The following is a 7890-nucleotide window of genomic DNA, read 5'->3' as shown; positions in this document are numbered from 1 at the left end:
GGGAGGAAGGAGAGGATGATCAGTTGTGCCAGGATCCCCCTCGCTGTCTTACTGCTTCACCCAAGAGGAAGGAAGGAAGGAAGGAGAGGAGGGAGGAGGGAGAGGAGGAAGGAATGAAGGAAGGAAGGAAGGAAGGAACGAAGGAGAGGAGGAAGGAAGGAAGGAAGGAGAGGAGGAGGAAGGAAGGAAAGAAGGAAGGAAGGAAGGAAGGAAGGAAGGAGAGAAGGAGAGGAAGAAGGGAGGAAGGAAGGAAGGAAGGAAAGAAGGAAGGAAGGAAGGAAGGAAGGAAGGAAGGAAGGAAGGAAGGAGAGGAAGAAGGAGGAAGGAAGGAAGGAAGGAAAGAAGGAAGGAAGGAAGGAGAGGAAGGAGAGGAAGAAGGGAGGAAGGAAGGAAGGAAGGAGAGGAAGGAAGGAAGGAAGGAGAGGAGGAGGAAGGAAGGAAAGAAGGAAGGAAGGAAGGAAGGAAGGAAGGAAGGAAGGAAGGAAGGAGAGGAAGGAGAGGAAAAGGGAGGAAGGAAGGAAGGAAGGAAAGAAGGAGAGGAGGAGGAAGGAAGGAAGGAGAGGAAGGAGAGGAAGGAAGGAAGGAAGGAGAGGAGGAGGAAGGAAGGAAAGAAGGAAGGAAGGAAGGAAGGAAGGAAGGAAGGAAGGAAGGAGAGGAAGAAGGGAGGAAGGAAGGAAGGAAGGAAAGAAGGAAGGAAGGAAGGAAGGAAGGAAGGAAGGAAGGAAGGAAGGAAGGAAGGAAGGAAGGAAGGAAGGAAGGAGAGGAAGGAGAGGAAGAAGGGAGGAAGGAGAGGATGATCAGCTGTGCTGGGATCCCCCTCGCTGTCTGCTTCACCCAAGAGGAAGGAAGGAAGGAAGGAAGGAGAGGAGGACCAGCTGTTCTGATGGTCAGCTGTGCTGGGATCCCCTCCCTGTCTTACTGCTTCGGCCAGGAGACCCCCCTGTGCACCCCTCCTGCGCTCTGTTTTTGACCTCCTGGGCCCCAGGGAAGCTCCCTGGGAGAAAAACGCCCCCAGCCCCAGGAGGCCAAAAAAAAAAAAATGCGAAGGGGGAGCTGCAAATAAAAAAAAAAACCGCCCACAGAACAGGTTGTTAGAAAATTGGGATCCCGCCCCTGCTGTAGTTCTTCTTCTCCTCTGGGTGGCCTCTGGGTTCCCGGGTGAGGGAGGGGAACCAATTCCTAGCATCCAAGACAGGACGGAGGAGGTTGGCTGGGGGGATTCTGGGCCTTGAAGTCCACCAGTCATAAAGGGACCACGATGGACCCCTTGTGTTTCAGAGGGTCCAGGGTGAGGTGCGGACAGTCCGCCCCCCGAAAGGGATTTTCAGAAATAAGCTGGACCAACTATTTGACCGGGATGGCCATAAGGTCTTCTGCCTTGAGCAGGGGGTTGGACTAGATGACCCCTCAAGGTCCCTTCCAACCCCGTGATTCTATGATTCAATTTAGGCAAAGAAAATCACTCCCCCTCCCTCCTTTTAACTTTGCCTGCAACTCCCAGAGGAAAAGCAGTAAATGCAATAAACCCAGGAATGGTGTAAAATAAACCTGGCGGCTGTTTGGTATCGGGGTGCGTGTGTGGCTCAGCCTGATGTGTGAATTCGGTGCTTTGGCTCGCACAACAAGCTAGAGCCAAATCAAGTCTCCAGAGCCCCCAAAGTGCCTCCATCAGCAAAGGGACTTGCTCTGCTGGTTTATTGAATGATTGATTGATTGATTTGATTATTTTTACAAATAACTCAAGCTTGGCAAACAACCAGCACTCCTTCCTCCTCTTATTTTCCCGCAACAACAACCGTGTGAAGTGGGCTGGCCTGAGAGGGAGAGGGAGAGAGAGAGACAGACAGACTGGCCCAAAGTCACCCAGCTGGCTATCATGCCTAAGGCAGGACTAGAACTCGCCACCTCCTGCTTTCTCATCGGGGAGGGGGGGGAACACGACGACTTTAACTACAAACGCGAACTGGCTCTCAATTGGGCAGCCTGCGACTTTGCCAAAATAGCTCAGAGCAAGGTGCCCCCTTCGTGTGCCGGAGAACCAGGGGTGGGGGGGACACCCAACCCCTCCTCAGCCGAAGAGAGGTGCTGGGGACCCCCTATTGCAGTGCTGGCTGCCCTGTCTCTCCTTGGAAACCTCCAGGGATGGACCCCCCCCCCACACCCTCTGGTGGCAAGCGGTTCCACTGGTGAATTAACAGAATAACTGAGTTGGAAGGGACCTTGGAGGTCTTCTAGTCCAACCCCCTGCTCAAGCAGGAACCCTACACTATTGGAGACAAAGGGGCTGCCCCGTCTCTCCTTGGAAACCTCCAGGGATGGAGCCCCCCACCCTCTGGTGGCAAGCGGTTCCACTGGTGAATTAACAGAATAACTGAGTTGGAAGGGACCTTGGAGGTCTTCTAGTCCAACCCCTGCTCAAGCAGGAACCCTACACTATTGGAGACAAAGGGCTGCCCCGTCTCTTCTTGAAACCTCCAGGGATGGAGCCCCCCACCCTCTGGTGGCAAGCGGTTCCACTGGTGAATTAACAGAATAACTGAGTTGGAAGGGACCTTGGAGGTCTTCTAGTCCAACCCACTGCTCAAGCAGGAACACTATTGGAGACAAAGGGGCTGCCCCGTCTCTCCTTGGAAGCCTCCAGGGATGGAGCATCCACCACTTCTGGAGACAAAACTGTCTCGCTGGTTAATTCTCGTCTTAAGGCAGGAGCTTCATCCCTGGAGGCTTTCACTACTATGTGTCAGAAATGGCGTGGGGAGGGGTCTCCTGCTTTTGGGGAGGGGGTTGGACTAGATGACCTCCAAGGCCCCTCCCAGCTCTGTTCTGAATGAATTAAAGCGGTGGGAGCTTCACCCCTGGAGGCTTTCAAGAAGAGACTGGACTGCCCTCGGTCAACCATGGTGTAGGGTCTCCTGCTTTTGGGGAGGGAGGGGTTGGACTAGATGACCTCCAAGGTCCCTTCCAACTCTGTTCATCCCTCTGTCTGCGTTCTCACGGACCAAAGGGGAGTTTCGGAGTTCGGAAAGCGGATGAAAGGAGCGTGAAAAGGACTCGTCCCGGCGGCTTTGGGGTGCGGCTCTTCTTCCTCAACCCCCCCAAAAAGAGAAGGGGCGCCAGCTGGAGCAGCTCCCGCGAGCGAGGCGGCGCCCCCCCAACCCAGATCGGAGGCTGGAAGAGGCCGCGGGAGCCGCGTTTTCCGTGGGCGGCCAGGCGTCCTCCTTGCCCTCCCTCCCCCGCCTTGGCCGTGACCCGGTGGGACCTCCCAGCCCCCGATGCGGGGTGCCCTCTTAGGAAACACCCCCCTCCTCCTCCTCCTCCTCCCGGCTTGCGTGCCCCACTATCGGGCGGGGAGATAAGGACCAAGGCCGCCTCCTCCTCCTACTCGGAGGAAGCGCGGCTGCAGCGCCGTCCTTCCTCCCGACGTGCGGCGATGTTCCCGCTCTGCTCCCCACTGTCCTTGCCAGCCGAGGGAAGGCGGACTCGGGGCCGGGCCGGCCGCCCCCTCGGCGGCTGCTGACTCAGTTGCCCCAGGCGGAAGAGCGGGAGGTCAGCGCAGGCGAGAAAGAAAGGAATGAGGGAATGACAGCAGGGGAAGGGGCCTCCGAGGTCATCTAGCCCAGCCCCCTGCTCAAGCAGGAGACCCTATATACACCCTTGCCATCTTTTCCCCAAACACCTCCAGGGATGGAGCCCCCACAACTTCTGGTGGCAAGTAGTTCCACTGGTTGGTTGTCCTCACTATTCAGAAGTTTCTCCTCCATTCCAGGCTGGGCCTTTCTTGAATGAGAGGGGAGGGGAGGGAAGGAAAGAGGAAGGGAAAGGCTGGATGTCCTCTCTGAGCCCCATCTCACAGCCTTCCCTCTTCCTTGGTGTCCCACAGCAGGACTGGGGAGGGGGGGCCTGCCTCCCCTCCCCTCCCCGCGTGCCACCTCCGCTTTAGCTCTGGCCGTCTTCCATGCGCCGCCAGGGGCTTCCTTCCCAGGGCAGCATAAAGACGCCGTTGCCCACCCAGCCTGGGCTCCACTCCCCCCCCCCCACAAGCGGAGGGGAGGGGTCCGTTCTCTGGGCAACATGAGGGAGGCTCCCCAGCCAGTCTGGAGGGGCCACTGTGGGGGCTGCCCAGCTCTGCATAGGGCCCCTCGCCACTTGGCTGCCCCCTCCCCCTGGAAACTCAGCGGCTCTGGAAGGAGAGACTGGGGCCCCCTGGGATGGGGGGGACACAGCTTTTTCCTCCCAAAGGTAATGGGGAGACCCCTTTGCGTCCCACCAGGCCGGGCAGGCAACCTTAAACACTCCAAAGAGCCATTTGGACCCATTTCCCACCCCAACCCCCCCAAAAACCCACCGGGAACCACAAAACCTGGGTGGGCCAACTCCTTGTCACTCATTCTTACCAATAAGGGCCGGAAGAATCTCCAGCAAGAGTGAAGGGCCCAGTAATCAGCCCCACCCACTTCCCCATTGTCGCCCTTTTACCTTCTCAGGCCAGGTGAGGGAGGGGAAGGGAGGGTTGAGGGGCGGGGCCAGCCACTGACAGGACAGGGAAACGCAGTGGAGGGCCCAAAGAGCCACATGGGGCTCTGGAGCCATGGGTTGCCGACTCCTGCATTAGGGCTGAGCCAGGGGCAATGACCGGGTGAGCTGCAGAGGTGGCATTCAGATGGTTCTGACCAGTTCTGGAGAACCGGCAGTGGACATTCTGAGTAGTTGGGAGAACTGGCAAATCCCACCCCTGACTGCCCCCCCCCCCATCTATTCTCTGCCTCCCAAATCCCAGTTGGGTCTCCTTGGGTTGCCCTGCAGAGGAGAACAGAGCTGGAAAGCAGGTTAGTGGGGTGGGGAGGGAAGGGGGATTTTGCAGTATATCCTTCCCCTGCCACGCCCAACAAGCCACGCCCAACAGAACCGGTAGTAAAACATTTTCAATCCCATCACTGGTACCAGCTGGGCCTCTCTTGGCTTCCGCTGCAGCCCTTGGCTCTTCTATCGGGCATCTCTTGGCAAAAGGGGGCTGACACCCCAAAGCTGTGTGCCAGAGGTGGCACGCAGAGTCCTCTCCGTGGCCACAGGGTCCGAGTTTCCACCGCTCTGGCGTGTGTTTTCTGGTTTGGGCATTCAGTGCCGAAAAGGTTCGCCATCACTGCCCTAAAGCAACTGATCGGGCACTTCAGCCTGCGACCCAGTTTGGTGGCGGTGAGGGTGTGTGTGTGAGGATGACAACATCCAGTTTTGGTCCCCCACATTACAAAAAAGATGTTGAGACTTTGGAAAAAGTGCAAAGGAGAGCCACTAAGAGGATCCAAGGCCTGTTCTGACCCAAACCTTCTTCCAAGGAAGCAAACACCAAACAGAGGTAACAGCAAAACCTTTTAATGCTTCTCTGCAAATCCCGTGAATACACGGTTAAAAGGCTGTTTCAAACTCATCGTCTCTGATAAGAACGAGCCTTGCCAAGGTGGTGCAAGGCTGCCAAGAACACTTGACAAAGTTGCCAAGAAATAGTTCAAACACAAAGAGTCTCCAAACACCAACCAAGTTACTCCGAACGTCCACCAGGCTTGAGTGCAAAAACTTCTTTGCTTCCTGCACAGAACTCCAGTTTCTCAGCTGGCTTTTATCTCTTGAAGGAGGGGCCATGACCTTGCAGCCTTACTCCCCAGTCGCCCGTGCTGCTGCAGCTGCTCTTTCCTTCGAGCAGCCCTGCACGCATGCACACCCTGGGCACAGGCTCCTCGGGGGCCTCTTCCTCACTGCTGCCAGCCCCCACAAGCTCCGAAGGCAGCACTCCACTCCCTGGTGGTCCTGGCCCCATCCCTGCCTCACACGCAGGCCCCCCACCCGAGTCCTCGCCCTCCGAGACCTCAGCCGTCCTCACCTGCTGCCAGCAAACCACAACAAGGTCTGGAGAGCAAAGCATACGAAAAACAGCTGCAGGATTTGGGTTTGGCCAGTCTAGAGAAAAAAGGACTGGTGGGGAGGGGCAGGATAGGGGTGTTCCAGTATCTGGGGGCTGCCCCAGAGAAGAGGGTGGGGCAAGCTATTCTCCAAAGCAAAGCACCCGAAGGCAGGATGAGAAACCTGGAAAGTAACCAAGGAGAGAAGCAATCTGGAATTAAGGAGGAACTTCCGGACAGGAAGCACGATTAAATTCTGGATGTTTTGGCACCAGAGGTTGTGGGTGCCCCATCACTGGGGGTGGCGGGGGGTTATGAAGAGACTGGGCAGCCATTTGTCCAGAATGGTCTAGGGCAGTGATGGCGAACCTTTTCAGCACCGAGTGCCCAAAATGGGATGCGCACATGCCGGAGCGCCATAAAGACCAGTAGATGATGGCGCACATGCCCACACAGAGGGCTCTGCATGCCATCCCTGGCAATTGTGCCACAGGTTCACCATCATGGGTCTAGGGTCTCCAGCGTAGCTCAAATGAGTCGGTTGAGGGGCTGCCCCAGAGAGGAGGAGGGGGTCAAGCTATTCTCCAAAGCACCTGGAGGCCAGACAAGGAACAAGGGATGGAAACTGATCCAAGAGAGATTCAACCTGGAAATAAGGGGGAATTTTCTGACAGGGAGGACATTCAGCCAGTGGAATAGAAGTTGCCTTCGGAAGTCGGAAGTCGTGAGAACAATCACTTGAGACTTTCAAGAAGAGACTGGACTGCCATTGGTCAGAAATGGTGTAGGGTCTCCTGCTTGGGCGGGGGGTTGGACTAGATGACCTACAAGGTCCCTTCCAACTCTGATTATCTGTTATCTGGTTTCCTTCCTCTCTTACTTTAAAGTCCAACCTTGCAACCCCGGGGAGCTGCAGGGACCACAATAGAGCCGATTAACGTCCTTTCCCAGATCCCATGTGTTCTGGATGAGCAGGACCTCTGCTCCCATCGTCCCCATCCCTCACCCAGAATTCGAACCCCAGCTCAGCTCCCTTTCTGCATTTTTCCTGGACAAAAGGAACAAAGCGAGCGTGGCTTTGGTCACCTGGAGCAGCTTCCCAACTACTGCTATGGGGCTGGAAGGGAGGGTGGAGGTCATCTAGCCCAACCCCCTTGTCCAGGACAGGGGTCGTTAGACTATTCTTGGACAAATCTGTCAGAAATGGTGTAGGGTCTCCTGCTTGGGCAGGGGGTTGGACTAGGTGACCTACAAGGTCCCTTCCAAATCGGATTATCTGTTAAATGCTTTTCCATTTTTTACCCCCAAAATCCTCCTCCAGGGATCCATCTGGCCTCTTTGGGATCTGACCCGGGGAGGAAAGTGATGGGTTTGGTGCTCCTCAGACCCCCCCACCCTCCATGCACACCTGGGCTAGTGTCTCCCACCCCCCACCTGCCAATCCTCTCCTCTTGAGAGCTGCCAGTTGAGGTGCTCAGGTGTCTGCCCCAGGTTTTTGGGGGTGAAGGAGTAATGGGGCTGCCATCTGTAGACTGAACTGCCATCTGTCAGAAATGGTTTCCTGCTTGGGTGGGGGGCGTTCGGACTAGATAACCTCCAAGGTCCCTTCCAACTCTGCTCATCTACATCAAGGGCTGCATATTTCAGCATCCGTCGCCCGAAGCCCCCCCTGCAGATGGTCCACAAAAATCCTCCATCTTCCCTGACAGCTGTCAGTCTCCGGGGCAAGAGGGGGACACCCCCGTAGAACCCGGGGGACGGACGATGACGGACAGGCCCCCCATCCTGGGACAAAGCACTCCATTGCGGCAAAGAAAAGGACCCCCCCCTCCCTTGGGGGAGAAATCTCTCTGATGGGAGGCTGCGTCCTATGGGCCCAGCGAGATCACCCCACCGCGGTTGCCGTGGCAACCGGCCTCAGCCCACCGCCTTGGAAGCCAGGCATGAATTCAAGAGATGGGATGGGGGGGGTGAGGGAGGAAGGGGTAACTCTCGG

Source organism: Notechis scutatus, chromosome 1 (assembly GCF_049901735.1).
Source record: "Notechis scutatus isolate UNSWTSFEM ecotype Mainland chromosome 1, rNotScu1.2, whole genome shotgun sequence".
NCBI lineage: Eukaryota > Metazoa > Chordata > Lepidosauria > Squamata > Elapidae > Notechis > Notechis scutatus.
The sequence above is the reverse complement of the archived record's forward strand: the minus strand, read 5'-3'. Positions refer to the sequence as shown.